Raw genomic sequence first — 14,526 nt, forward strand, 5'->3', positions numbered from 1 at the left:
GCCCCATGGCCTGGGTGGGCTGTGCATGGATGGGACCCCCTAGGTTCCCTCAGAACTGCAGAGCTGCCCATCCCAGTTGATTATCCCAGTCAGGACTGCAGAAAAGGGTCAGTGGGAAGAATCCCTTTAAAAGCCCAGGGAATAAAATGCAGGCTGGAGTCTCATGGGGCACCTGCACTGTGATTCCCACCCTGTGGCTCTCCCTTTCACCCTTCCCAAGCCCCCGTCCCCTCTCCTCCACGTGTCTGGGAGGAGCCACTAAAAACATCCTCTGTGGCACTTCTTTGCCCATTTGGATTATTTTCTACAAATTAACCCTTTCTCAGCTCTTCCCCACTTCTTCCCTCACTATCTAATAACTTCCCTCTACAGAATGTGCCTTTTGCTGTCGGAGCTGCCTGGGAATGGCACCAAAAAGCCACGGGAAGCTCTCCCACACAGTCAGGCACGTAGCCACAGAGACATATGCAGGGGAAAGTGCAGCCTGTTTCAACAAACAGCCGGAGTGCAGAGACACACACACAAATAAACAGGCTCACATCCCCCAGTGCACCTGAAACGCGTCCACACGGGCAGATGCTTTAGTGGGCCTGGCTGGAGCCACTCAGAGTCATAAAAATGCAGGTGGAAGTACAAAATTCCCCCCTCCCTGCTCCCACAACAAGAGAAAATGCAAGGTTGGGGAACAAATACCTTGAATTGCCTGCACTGGCTGCCCTGGAGCCAGACCATTTGGCAAAAGTCCCTCTTAGTTTGAGTTTCTCTTGCTGAAATCAAATATAGCCAAGCTTCAGAAGCTGAGGTTGTTTGCAAACCTGTCCTTGCCCAATTTCATGCCTTTCATGGTCCTTTTCATTTGGAGAAAGGCTGGCTAAATGCTGCACAAGGGTGGGCAGGAAACTGCTGGCCCAAGAGAGGGTGTGGGATGGGTAGATGGAAGCCTAATTAGTAGCATTGCTTTAATTGAGCACGGGAAGGGGTTGGAGATTGCATTTTCAGTGGGAAAATGTTGTTTTTCTTTTGATCCAAGGTTTTTCCAGCGTTAACTAAATAACTGCTGATAGCCTGGCTGGGCTCTGCACACCATGCCAAGACGGAAGGTGTTTGACTTGGATTCAAGAGGAGAGATTTTGCATGGAAAAGCCAGACAGGGTCTTTCCCCTGGGATGATATCTAGGGGTGGAAGCAGAGGGGTTTGGACACTGCCCACCTGGGAGCTGGGCTTTGCTGTCAGTGGCATGGGATCCCAAAATGTCAGTGTTTCATTGGGAGACAAGAAAAAATACTCAATGTGCCTGGGAAGGAAGGAGCAAAGCTTGGAAAAGATCAGTCTGCGGCTTTTCATTTTTATTTTTTCATTCTGTAATTCTAAACTTTTCCCTCTGAGGAGCTCACAGAGCTCTGTGTTGACATTGACTCTTCAGGCAAGAGGGAGGTTTGTGTCAGACCACAAAGCATTTTTTAATCAAAATAAAGAGTAGCATCAAAAGGGGAATAACATAACTCTGTGAGTGCTGAAACCTGATGTTTTCTGGTGCTTTTTTCCTGTCCTTCCCCCACCTCACAAATCCAAACGGGTTTTGCAGAGTTTAGAGTGCATTTCCAAAGAAGCTCTGTGGGCTGGAGTCTGCACTGCCCCTGAGCTCAGCCCCTGTGCACAGACCCTTCCAGAGCCCGGCGTTCCCCAGCCGCTGCCAGGCTGGGCTGCTCATCCCGCAGCTCAGGGAGACGCTGGACTCACCGGCCCTGGGGGGGTTGACACAGGAATGGCCGCGGGAATTTGGGATAAGGTGAGGGGAGCGGTTGGCAGTGCTGGCTTATGTAATGGTTGGACGTGACACGACATTAAAGATCTCTTGCAGCATAAGTCCTTCTGTTCTGGAGAAGCCTTGCTGGCTCTGCCACACCAGGTGTTTGATTTCATCCCCTGGCTGTGCCAGGCTCTGCTGCAGCTGCCGCGGCTCTGGCTCTGGCTGTGCCTCTGGCTGTGGCTGTGTTTGTGGCTATACCTCTGCCTCTGGCTGTGCCTGTGCCTCTGGCTCTGGATGCAGCTCTGTCTGTGGCTCTGTTTCTGGCTGTGACTCTGGCTGTGTCTGTGGCTCTGGCTGTGGCTCTGGCTCTGGATGTGGCTGTGGCTCTGTCTGTGGCTCTGGATGTGTCTGTGGCTCTGGCTCTGGCTCTGGCTGTGTCTGTGGCTGTGGCTCTGGCTGTGGCTCTGGATGTGTCTGTGGCTGTGGCTCTGGCTGTGGCTGTGGCTCTGGCTCTGGATGTGTCTGTGGCTCTGGCTCTGGCTCTGGATGTGTCTGTGTCTGTGGCTCTGGCTCTGGCTGTCGCTGTTGCTCTGGCTCTGGCTGTGGCTCTGGCTGTCTCTCTGGCTCTGGATATGGCTGTAGCTGTGGCTGTGGCTCTGGCTCTGGCTGTGTCTGTGGCTGTGGCTCTGGCTGTGGCTCTGGATGTGTCTGTGTCTGTGGCTCTGGCTCTGGCTGTCGCTGTTGCTCTGGCTCTGGCTGTGGCTCTGGCTGTCTCTCTGGCTCTGGATATGGCTGTAGCTGTGGCTGTGGCTCTGGCTCTGGATGTGTCTGTGGCTGTGGCTCTGGCTGTCTCTCTGGCTCTGGATATGGCTGTAGCTGTGGCTGTGGCTCTGGCTGTGTCTGTGGCTGTGGCTGTGGCTCTGGCTGTGGCTCTGGATGTGTCTGTGGCTCTGGCTCTGGATGTGGCTGTGGCTCTGGCTCTGGATGTGTCTGTGGCTGTGGCTCTGGATGTGGCTGTGGCTCTGGCTCTGGATGTGTCTGTGGCTGTGGCTCTGGCTGTCTCTCTGGCTCTGGATATGGCTGTAGCTGTGGCTGTGGCTCTGGCTCTGGCTGTGTCTGTGGCTGTGTCTCCGGCTCTGTCTCACGGGGCTCTGGCCGGTAGCTCGGAGTGCTTTTGGGAGGCCATAAATGGCCAGCACTGAACTGCAGTTCTTTCTCTTTTCCTTTTATCCTCTGCTTATTGCAGGTGATGGAGGTGGCCATGCCAGAGCTGTGCATGGGGTGATGCTTGCAGGGACACCCCACAGGGCAGGAAAGTGCTCAGAGAGCAGCAGGCTCTGAGAGCTCTGCTCAGGGCAGCAGGAGGGATGCTCTGCTTGGAGCTGAGCTGAGTTTCTCCAGCTAATTTCCCTTCTTGAGGTTTCCCTCCTCGACTCTCAGGCTCTCTGTGGGGCACCTTGCTGCCTGTAAACTGCACTTAACGCAGCCCTGAGCACAGCAAAAGGAAAGGACTGAGTGACCAAAGTGCCGAGTAAATATTGGCAGAGTGTTCAGCTTTTCCAGTGCCTGGAGCTGGCTTGGGTCCCCTGTGGCATGACCCTGCTCACTGCTCCCAGGCTGGACGTGCCCAGGGATGCCACCCCCTGGCACAAAGTTTGGGGTTCCCAAGCCCTGGGCAGGTGTTCCCAGACCCTCAGGATAAAAAGTAAGTGTCAGCTCAGGAGCAAAGTCTGTCTGGAGCATGGGGTTTGGTTTGGCTCTTGTCTCCTGGGGAAGGAGCTGTCTCCCAGCTCCTGAGTCCCCACCTGGAGAAGGGACAGTTTTGGGCTGTGCCAGCAGCAGGGAAGCAGCCCAGCCACCCACCCAGAGCTAGGACTTGGTGGCTATTCCCAAGTGAGAGGGCTCTGTGGATGCCAAGGAGCAGCTCGGCAGGGATGTGCCTGGGGTGGGAGCAGGACCAGCTCACTCCAGGTCAGGCTCTCTCCTGCTGCACTCGGGGCTGCTCTGGCCAGGAAATGTCCCCAGTTCCACTTCCAAACACTGTGCTGGGGCTTTTTCAGAGGTGGCTGTGTCTAGAGGATGACCTGGACAGACGAAAATCCAATCCCTCAGACTTCCTTGACCCTTACATGCCACTTGTGCCAGCAGTGCCCATATCCACATTTCCAGCAGCAGCAGGAGCAGGGTTGGAGCAGGGCTATGTGCGCTGGCACCGTCACTGAAGCACGGGGGGATGACAGAAGGGCTTAATGAGGGTTTGAAAGAAACATCTTGTAAACTTTGGAGCAAAGGAGCTGCAGTTTGATTTGAACACGTTTGCTTGGCAGGGGCTGCCCGGGCCCCTGCTGCTGCTGCTGCTTTTACTGGTGCTAATTGGGCAGATTTCCATCCTGCCAGTCACAGGCAAGTGGCTTCTCTGGCGAGTCCCAGCAGGGCCAGCATCCCCTTGCCACTGCTGGAAGGGTCACCGTGTCCTCTGCCAGTCTGGTCTTTCAATTTTCTTTTTTCCTGCCACAGTTCCACTCCCAGGGTGGCTGTTTGGGGCCAAGCAGGGACAGTGGAGGGAAGCAGCACTGACCTGCATGTGCCACACCTGTCCCGAGGCTGTTGAGACTCTTTTCCAGGCTGTTTCCTCCGTGTCTCCACACCCGCTGTTCACAGTAGATCCCTCGCTGGGGTCACCAGGGTAATCCATCTCCTTGCTTTAATGTTTGTAGGGAAGCAGGTCCCTCTCACTTATTAGGGTGTCATTAAAAGGGAAAATGTTTGCTTCTAGGGCCTCATTGACCTTTATGAACTACATAAAAATGCAATCAGCAGCTGCCTTGGAGTTTTAACCCTTTTTTGATGCACAGCTCTGTATCCACAGGAGTGGCAGCAGATCTATAGGGAAGGGCCTGATTCAGGAATTGGGTAGGAATAGCCCAAATGTGGGGTGTGTGTGTGTGTGTGTGTATGTGTGTGTGTGTGTGGCTGTTGTGGATGTGCTGCTGCTGTGATGGAGCAGGTGAGTGTCTCTCAAGATGCTTTGGGATCTGCAGGCACAATGTTGGTATTTAAGCCAACATCCTTCATGTCCAAAGCTTAAAGATGGCATGATCTCCCCAGTTTGGGTTCCACCCTCTTTGTGACACTCAGGTTTTCCAGGCTTCATCCAGGCTGGAAATAGTCCAGCCCACACTGGCAGATGGGATTTGGAGAGGCTCCATCCAAGTAGCCCCTGCTAGAGCCCTGTGGACACATGGGATCAGACCTGGGGACACATCCATCCTACCCAGCCCTGGGACCCCTGGGCACTGTCAGCACTGCCTCCATTAGTCACCCTGCTGGCTCAGGGGGTTTCTTCCCATGGGCATGGCAAACGGGCTCCAGAAACACGGGCAGCACACAGATGTCATCCCAGGGATGCTCCATTCTCACACTGCCCAATGCTCCTGCAGGCAGAGTGCTCTGCTGGGGGGCTTCTCTTGTCTCTTGAGAACATGAACTCCGCAGAACTCCTCTGTGTGGTGCAGAAGGAGCACACATCCACGGGGTCCTGCTGCAGGAACCACATCCTGACAGTGTGTGGGCTCTGGCTGGCTGAAGCACCCCCTGTTTACATCTACACAGGCAGAGCAATCCCTCCAGAGACCCCAGAGGGGCCTGGTGCAGGTTGTGCACCTCTAGTGTGAGTTCCACTGGAATTAGAGAGCTGCAAGTCTGGCTCTGCTGGAATAATCTGCTGGGCACGATCTGGAGTCCAGGTCTGACAGCGCTGGCTGCGGGGACACAGCCAGGCACAGAATCCGCAGTAAGACTTCACAGAATCATTTCCGTTGGAAAATCCCCCTGGGATCGAGTTCAACACTTCCCCCTGCACTGCCAAATCCACACTGACCCTGTCCCCAAGTGCCACATCCACGCGGCTTTTAAATCCCTCCCGAGTTCATTAACGCATAAGTTCTTCCCAAAGCAAAGGTCTTTCCCATGCAGAGTATTTCGGCAGCCAGGCCGTGTCCATCGGAGCTCGGGGCATGGCCCAGGCTGGTCTCCAGGCAGTGGGACCTGTCGCACCCAGGGACACCCCGACCGAGTCTCTCCCTTCCCGGCGCACGGCTCTGCTCTCCCCCCTGGGCGCTGGCAGCTCTTGGAGCTCCACCTATTGTTGCTCAGTCGGATGTGGCTGGGAATCGTGTAAAAGAGCATTTATGGAGCTCCTCGCACGTGTAAGCAGGAACTCGGAGTAAATCAGGAGTTATCTGCTTTTCCAGTAATCCAGGGAAGATCAATGCTGCGGGAGAGTGACTGCTGGCTTTTGGGGAAAGCTTTTGCTCCTCAGGCTGAACTACCATTTGCAGTCAGTGTTTTTCCAGTCCCAGCAGCTGCTTCATTCCCCTCTGGGGATCCTGTGCCCGCTCAGCTGTCCCAGGTCCCGTCCCGTGCATTCTGGGGGGGGGGGGGGGGGGGACGACAGTCAGGCTGGGAGCTCCTCCTTGCACCACCAGCTCTTCCTCAGCTCTTTCAGAAACACCTTTTACCGCGGGAAAGATGTCCCGGAGGGGAAAACCAAAGAGCTTGAGCCTGCCTCGTCTCGAGGTTGGTTCCTGTGTGGTCTGGGGGAGCCCCGATCCCGTCACGGAGCTGTGGCCTCATCACCTCCCCAGAGGGCAGAACTATTGCAGGGCAGCTCCTCTGCCTGACAGCTCTGCAGCATCCCCCGAGCATCTCACTCCCCACTGAGAGCATTTAATTACCTTTAATTACCCCTGACTTGTCTTTAATTGTTCCCCAATAACACATCCCGATTAGGGAAGGAGGAGCATATTCTGTCAGCGCTGCAACACCCTGAACTTTTCTCCCCTGGGTTCAGTTTTCACGCTGAATTTGGTGGGTTTGTGTCTGTCCTGCCCAGCTTGTGGTCCCTGGGAGCATCTCTTCAGTGCAGGCACAGTATCAGCAGCTTGGAGTCTGATATTCCAGAGACTGGGGAGGAGATGGAGATGAATTATCCAACATTCTACAGCAGGCTGGGACAGCTGTCATGGGGTCTGTCACTCCTTAGCCCCATCCTGCCCAGACCCCTTCTAGATCCTTCTGCCCTCTCTGTCATTCCTATGGTTTTTCTATTTTCTCTCCGTACAGTGATATAACCGGATGAAATTAAATTGCATCAAATTTTAGGTCTTAGGAAGGAAAAAAAAAATTGTTATGGCAAAGTCTGTTAGACCATGGAATAATCTTCCAGGGAAAATGGTGGGAACTTTATCACTTCAGTCATTTACACCTGGGCTGGGCAGAAAGAGTAGGAAAGGAAAAAGTGGGGAAAATGCTGTAGATAGGAGAGTGCCTGGGGATAAGAGGGCTCTTGCACTGGGGGGTGTCTGACCTTGAGCTGCTCCCTGTGTATCCTGGGATGTCAGGGCATGTTCAGAAGTGGGAAGTCCGCTTTTAATGAGGGGCTTCTCTGTGATGAGGAGGTGAGATTTCTCACACCCCCAGCTACCACAGTGTTAAAGAAGACTCAGCTGCCTGGGTCTGCTAGCTTGCCTGTGGGTTACTCAGCTCAGTATCTAGCCTTTATTTTTATGGAAAATTGACAGTTAGGAATTGAAGCCTGATTTTAGCTGCTGACATTTATTGCTTGTGTAAAATATGGTCTCTCCTCTCTTCGAGCTGTGCAAACCCAGCTCCTGCAGGGCTCCCTGCAGAGCTTTGGGATGGCAGAGGTGGGATTGGCAGGGCTGGGCCCTTTAGTTCTGTGCCGTTGTTAGGACAGATCAGAGATGAGTTTCTGCTGCCAGAACTACTCCAGTCTTGGCCACTTCCATCCCACAGGAATCTCTCCATGGCTCCTTCCCTCCCCTGCAAGCTCATGGGCTGGCACAGGGGCTGCTCCCTCATGCAAATGCTTTGGGATTAGCCGAGGAGGATATGCACAGGCAGGCACAGGCTCCTGCTAACAAACCCTCTGCAGAACATCTCCCTCGGTTTTGTTGGCTCAAGGCAGGCACAAGATGAATTCAGAGGAATCTCATGCTGGACCCCCAAGGGAAATAGGATTATACTGTAAAAAGTTATTGGCTGCAGGTCTTTCCTAGGAGCTTTGGTGTGATGGCCAAAGGAGGACAAACATCTCCTTCAGCCTCTCCTTTTGATTTTTTTGGTGATTCTGTACAGGGCAGTCCCATTTCCCCTTAGATTCATCGTGCAGAGGGCTGGGACTGGGACTGACTCCTCTCTGCTCCTCCCAGAGCAGCTGGAAAGGCAATTGCTGCTCCTGAGTGGAGGAAACCAGAGAAAATAATTTGAAAGATCCCTATGCCACAAATGTTTTATTTTGAGGAGCAGCAATAACCCAGCAGCCCCAAATGAAATATTGAATTTTAAGAGAGATGCAAACACATACAAATGAAAAATGTCTCTGATCATAAAGAAAGCATTTGCTAAAATTAAAATGGAATGCATTACTGTCCAGGCTGGAGACAGAAATGTCAGCAGAGCTGTGGAAAGGGAGGCTGACTCCTTAAGTAACCAGATGCAGCTATTGTTTTCTTTCCGCTAATGTCAGTGGCAGTACTAGAGAGAAACACAAATATCAAATTGTCTGACAACAGTTTAGAAGTGAATTAAGTCCAGTCCTTGCAGAGGTCTCCTTAACTTCTACCTCTGCAGGAATGGAGGCTGGAATGAGCTCCCATCCACAGGGATTGGGTGGGTAAAGAAGAATTAATTTTGCTGATCAGAAATAATGTAGAGAATGCCACAATAATCATTGAAAGGACAAGTGAGATTGGTCTGGCCCTGGCAGCAATCAATAGGGCTCATTATTCAGTTGAACTGGCTTTCGATGGGAATGGCTCAGGATTGCATTGGCTACATCTGTGTTTCACACTATCAACTAATGCAGAGTCAGGCCTGTATTGACATCAGGGCACTGCATCTGCAGGGAGGTTGTGGCAGGCTTTTGCTTAGGGAAGTGTTTCCTGCCTGGTTCTGGGGTGGATGGAGGGGCTGGTCCCAGTGTGGATGAAGCAGCTCAGGGGCTGGGGGAAGCAGCAAAGCTCACAGCACCTCCTATGACAGGCAGGGGTGAACAGCTCTGGAAGGAGCTTCCCAGGAGATAGGTGTGGAATAAAGCCCTGGCTGCTGCCTCCCCATGGCCCCTTCTGTCAGTCACCAGGGAATTAATTCCCATTTTACTCCAAGCTGGAAAGAGCACGGAGGTAAAGATATCTTAGTGATTTCAGTCAATTCAACCAAAGCCTACTGGGTCTGTGGCTTCTGGGTTTATTTATTTATTTATTTAACATTTTTGCAAATGAGTCTTCCAGTACTTCCCATGGGGAGTGACAATCACAATCCATTGCCTTGCCTCTCCCCATGCTGCCTCTCCACGGGAGCTCAAGAAATCTTAACATCCCATCAAAAGCTAATTACATTCTGACACAGCAACTGGGGGCCTCAAGAGCTGGGGGCAGAGAGCAGCTGACATAATGGCTTCAGAATTACATGGAACATGTAGAATATTTGGTGCTATGAAGTGCCAATGGTTCAGAACAGCAGAGGGAGAAAGAAAAAGGTTAATGGGAAGGAGTTAGAATGGGATTTGTACTGCAAATCCACTCCAGGCCATGGGTCCACGACCTGATACTGCACTTTGTCGTTGCTTTCAAACACTGCAGCTCTTCTTTTGAAGGGGAAGAAATTCCCAACCTTCCCCTTCCTAGGTCTCATCCCCCATGGAATCAAGGCACCCTGGAAGCAAAGGCTTTATTGAACCCCCTGAGATCTTAGACCCCTTCCAGTGTCTAAAGTGCTCCAAGAGCTGGAGAGGGATTTTGGAAAAAGACCTGGAGGGGCAAGGGGGAATGGGCTGTGGGGCTGCAGTGTCTTCTCCCCCCACCCAATCCTGAAGAAGCTGCTCTTTCCCAAATTCCACTGACCAGCTGCCTCCATACCAATGTAATTTTTTCTTAGGATTATTGGCTCTGCTCTGGAGTGTGGCAGGAGGGTTGTGGCTGACCAGGCAGCAAATTAACTGGAATTTTATTATCTAATAATTTATATGATGCCTATGTATTTTAGCAAGACACTTTCTTTGACAGAAGATGCCCTTTGTCCACTGACTATTTACACTGCTGAGCTCCCAGGGGCCTCACGTGATGTTTCCCTTTTTAGTGACCTTCATAGAAGAGAGAAGAGTGATCTTAGTTTCCCTCCATTTTTATAATGAATTTTGTTCCCTTCTTCTTTGCAATGATTTATTCCTCTGGATTTAAAGCACTACAAGTTTAAAATTCCCCACGTATATTGGTGCAAATCAGGATTCGCTCCCCAGGTGTGGCCAACGCCACTGGGCAGCCCCAGGGAGATACCATTATGGTTCCTGGGTACCCTGGGTACCCTGTCCCTTGGGTTTGGTGGCCCCAGGACTGCAGGGCAGAGCATGGTGACAGAGGATAAGTGCCAGCACATGGGTGTGAGTTCCAGCCAGGAATGTCACACAGCTCAGCTCCTCGTGCAGAAGCCTTTGGAGATGCTGTCCCATGTCACAGGCATGGTGGCACCGGCCCTTTGCCACCTGTCTCTCATTCTCTCGTGGAATCAGAGCAGTGCAAGGCACAGCAAGGGCTCACCTGCCTTCCTGTGAGGAGAGCAGCATGTGGCAGGTTCTGGTGAGGACAGAGGGGTTCTGGAGTGACCTGGATGTTGTCCCTAGGTCTCTGAAGCTCTCAGCCAGCCCCCTGGCCCCTTTTGCAGATCTCTGTCCTCCTGTGGGGACAGGGACAGTGGCAGAGCGACCTGCTGGCTCTTCAGGATACTGGAGACTGAGCCTCTTTGAGGTTTTTCTTAGCTGAAGTAAACAAAGGCTCATTAAATCCATCTCGGAGCTCCGGTGACGCGGGGAGGTGACATCAGTGGTGTGACTCACAAAACACCAGCAGAGGAAGAGCAGCACCCAGGAGGGCAGGTTGGTGCTTGTGCTGCTGGGAGGGGGCACCTGAAGCCTGTGTGGGTGTCTGGCAGTGGGGGCTGTGCTGGGCTGTGCCACTTCCCCCCAGTGCCCTGCTCCCACCCAGACATCCCAGGAAAATGCCCTGCTGCAGGTGCAGGAGCTGGTGGGAGACACCTGGCACCTCCCACCCCAGGGCTGGGACCCCATCTCGACATTGTCACCACAGCAAGCCTGAGTCCATCTCCAGGTGCCCAAACTGCTCAGCTGTGGTGCCACCCCTCCTCCTAAGCGCAGCAGGGACAACACTCCAGCTCTGGGTACTGGCAGTGGCTCCTTCCCTCCCCCGTGGGAAATGGCCAGCCTAGGCTGTAGAGAGCTTCTGTCAAGGAAACTCTGTGGATTTACAACCCTCCTGGCATGGATCAACCCTCAGGCCCCATGGACAGCATGATCCAAGCTCTCTGAGCCCCCTGTGCTGCCTGACCCACAGTGGGTCATTCAGAACTAAACTTCCTTCTGGTTTCCCATCACAGGGGCACCAATTTTGCCCGAGCTTGGTTGGGAATGAATCAGCTGCCACTAATGGAGGGCAAAGCCTCCATGAGGTGACAGAGGATGAGCTGTTCCCCTTCCCATCCTCCCCTGATGGATCTGCAGAGGAGGATGAGTTGAGCATTTCCATTTCCCAGTGCTCAAGGGCTCAGTGAAAGCCTCTCCTGGGGAGATAAGGATGCTCCAGAGCACCACGGCATCAGCTGTGACAGCTGGCACAGGGCACAGTGAGGGCTGGCTGGGAGCAGTCGTGGCTGTCCCTCGCTGTTGAGCCTACTCTTGTCCCAGAAGGACCCTCCAGTCCCCAGGATAACCATGCCCTCAAGAGCTGATTCATCCCAGCCCCGTTTCACAACACGATTGTCTCCTTGCTCCAAGCACTCACTTCCTTTTAATTAGAGCTGAATGGAGCAAGGGTGTTGTGAGGGGAGGAGGAAGAGCGAGTTTGAGGTTTGACTCATGGTCTCATCTCAGAGGGCGGTGTGGGGGAGTCAGGGCTGGGGTGGTTTTTGTCCAGGCCCTGTCTGATCTCGTTTTCTGTTTTAGCCTCTTTGAAGGACACAATGTCGTCTAGAGCCCAAATCAAAGGTTGCTGCAGTGATGGATTGTGTTTCCTGGGCACTGACAGTGCCAGCATTGCTGCCCGGGCTCTGGGCAGTGCCCACACTGAGCCTCTCTGCCCTGTCCCCAGCGGTGCCCAGTGCTGGTCCTTGCCTGGTGTTTGCTGAGCAAATATGTTAGTTATGGCTCAGCCCACTCCTACTTTTGCAGTAGTGTGAACTGCCCCCAGTAAAGGGGGAATGGGGATTTGGCCTTGGGTCAGTAATTATTGGGGTCTGTATTTATTGGTCTCATAAGCTTGATGGGTCACTGCCCTGCTGCTGCACTCACACCAACAGAAGGACAAGGTTCAATCAAAGCCAAAATCCAGAAACATGTCCACCTACAGTTCCCTTGGGCAACTGGAGATCCCTTTGGAGCCCCTTATTAACATCAGGCTGCCCTTCCTCCCAGGCTGGGGCCACACTGTTAAATCCTTTTTGTCCCCACCATTCCCCACTGCACTGTGGGAGCTGCTTGGTAGGACACTTTGGTTTCAAAGGGACAAATAAAGGGTATTTAGTCCAAACCCCTGCAGTGAGAAGTGTCATCTTGGACTAGATCATCTCATTGATGGCCCATGATACAGCCTGGGACTTGACCTTGAGTTGGGATTGCCCCAGACAGCAGGTCAGGAGGATGATGGGCAGGAAAACTGCCTCGTAACAGAAATGAGACATTCTGCAGCACAGGGCTGCACCTCCTAATGAGAGGGAGATTGAGACTGTGAGCCCCTGGATGTGTCCTGATCTGCAGAAAATCAGGATGATCCATTTGTGTGTTGGCTGTGGGATCTGTCCCTGCAGCACTGCAGCTGGAGCTGGCTCAGGGAGGGATGAATCCTCGAGGTGTGAGGAGCTCCTGCATGGGGGGAACGAGTTGTTCCTGGCAGGATTCCTGCTCCTGCAGGATGGGCTGGAGTAGGTGGAAGCACCAAAGGAGGGATTTAGAGATGTGAATAGGAAACGCTGGAGGATTTCAGCTGCATGGGAAGCTCCTTCCTGCTCACTTGGGCAGTTACCTGAGGCACCATGGAAGCAGAGCTGATCTGCATTTGTGTTCTCTTGATGGGAGATCCTCCTCTCTGTGGTGGGAGAAGTTTTAATGAGAGGGTTTTGGCAGCAAGGGAAGATCTTGATTTTTGCAGATTTTTGCAGAAATCAGGTTTATGAGATGTTGTCTCTCGTTGGGAAATTATTTTGTCAAATCTGTAAACAGATGGGTCTAAGGTGGTAACAGAAATTCACCTAAATCCAGAGGCAGGGGTGTAACGTGATGCTAAACCAAAGAAATGGCCAAAGGAGTCAGCATCCTCACTGAGGTAGGACTGGAAACAGGGATATGATGTTTGCATTTTGGCAATCAAAGGAGAATCAGGTCTCCAGATTTTTAGGGGTTTTGTGGTCACAACAATCTGGTTGGCCTGCTCAGCATGGGCTGATTTCCACTAGAAGGTGAAGAGGAGAAATTCCCTTCCTGCAGCTTACGCCTTGCAAATTACTGGCAATCAGCACAGAAAAGTTTTGCAGCAGAATTGATGATGTTGTGAGGCTCCAAACTGGAACCCTACCGGTGATTTGGAGAGAGCTGGAAATTGCTTATGATCTCATGGTGTCAGGTGTCTCATTTATAATAAATAAATACAAAGAATGCACCCCAGACAATTGCTGTCAGATACTGGGAGTCATCAGCCAAAGAGCTCCCTTGGAATTTGTTATTTTAGGTCAGCTGGGTTTAACTTATTGGAAACTGCAGGCAGATAAATATCAAGGACTTTCTGAGTCAGAGCCGTGGTATTCTGGAAACATTCAGTTGTTCATGTGGGGTTTGGGTCAGTGTGTAAATGAATAAATGAAGTGCCGAACCAAGCAAAAGCCACCTGCAAAATTTCCCATGAAATTAAAAAGCAAACCTTGGGTTGTTTTCTTTTCACTTCACATGAATATCAAAGGCAGGGCTGCACTGGTGAGCCTGGCAGTGCGTTCCGAGAGTTCCTGGGAAGGGCAGGGCTCATTTGCAGCAGATGAAATGGAAATGGAGAAATCCCACTTTGTCCCTTGGTCCTGCAGGGCTGGAGGTGAGACACGGTGGGAGAAGTGCTGCTGGGGGTGCCGGTGTGACACTCTGCAATTTCCCACCGCATCCCAGCAATTCCAGCCTCTGGTCATTTGTAAATACAATCTTCATTGCGGAAAAGCTGATTTGCAGAACTCTGCTCGTGTAATGAGAGGGCAAACGGGAGCATCCAGCCTCTCTGTGCCCCCTCTGGTCCTCATCCCTCTGGGATGGCTCAAACCTGGAGCCCAAATCCCGGTGCTGGAAGGCTCAGTGCCTCTGAACCGAGCTCCTGCTGGCTCCAGTTCCACTGACGTCAGCACGACATCCTCGGCAGGGAATCTGCTCCCCAGAATTATTCCAAGCAATTGTTTAGCGAATAATTCTGAATAATGAAAATGCAGAGGGGAGGAATGGGGAAGTTGTTTGCTGTCGATTCACAAAAGAGGAGAAATGGAGGAATTTATCATGTCAATGATTTGCCTATGAATTATTCATTCACTTCACACAACAAAATAAAAATCCCTTTCCCCCCAAGCCCCCTCCCACCCGAGCTGAGGCTCGCTGGCTTTGTTTAATGTGTTTTTGATGTGCTGTCGCTGGCCGTGCCCCCCGCCGCCCCCGCTCGTG

The sequence above is a fragment of the Cinclus cinclus genome, chromosome 26 (assembly GCF_963662255.1).
Source record: "Cinclus cinclus chromosome 26, bCinCin1.1, whole genome shotgun sequence".
In the NCBI taxonomy this organism is placed as follows: domain Eukaryota; kingdom Metazoa; phylum Chordata; class Aves; order Passeriformes; family Cinclidae; genus Cinclus; species Cinclus cinclus.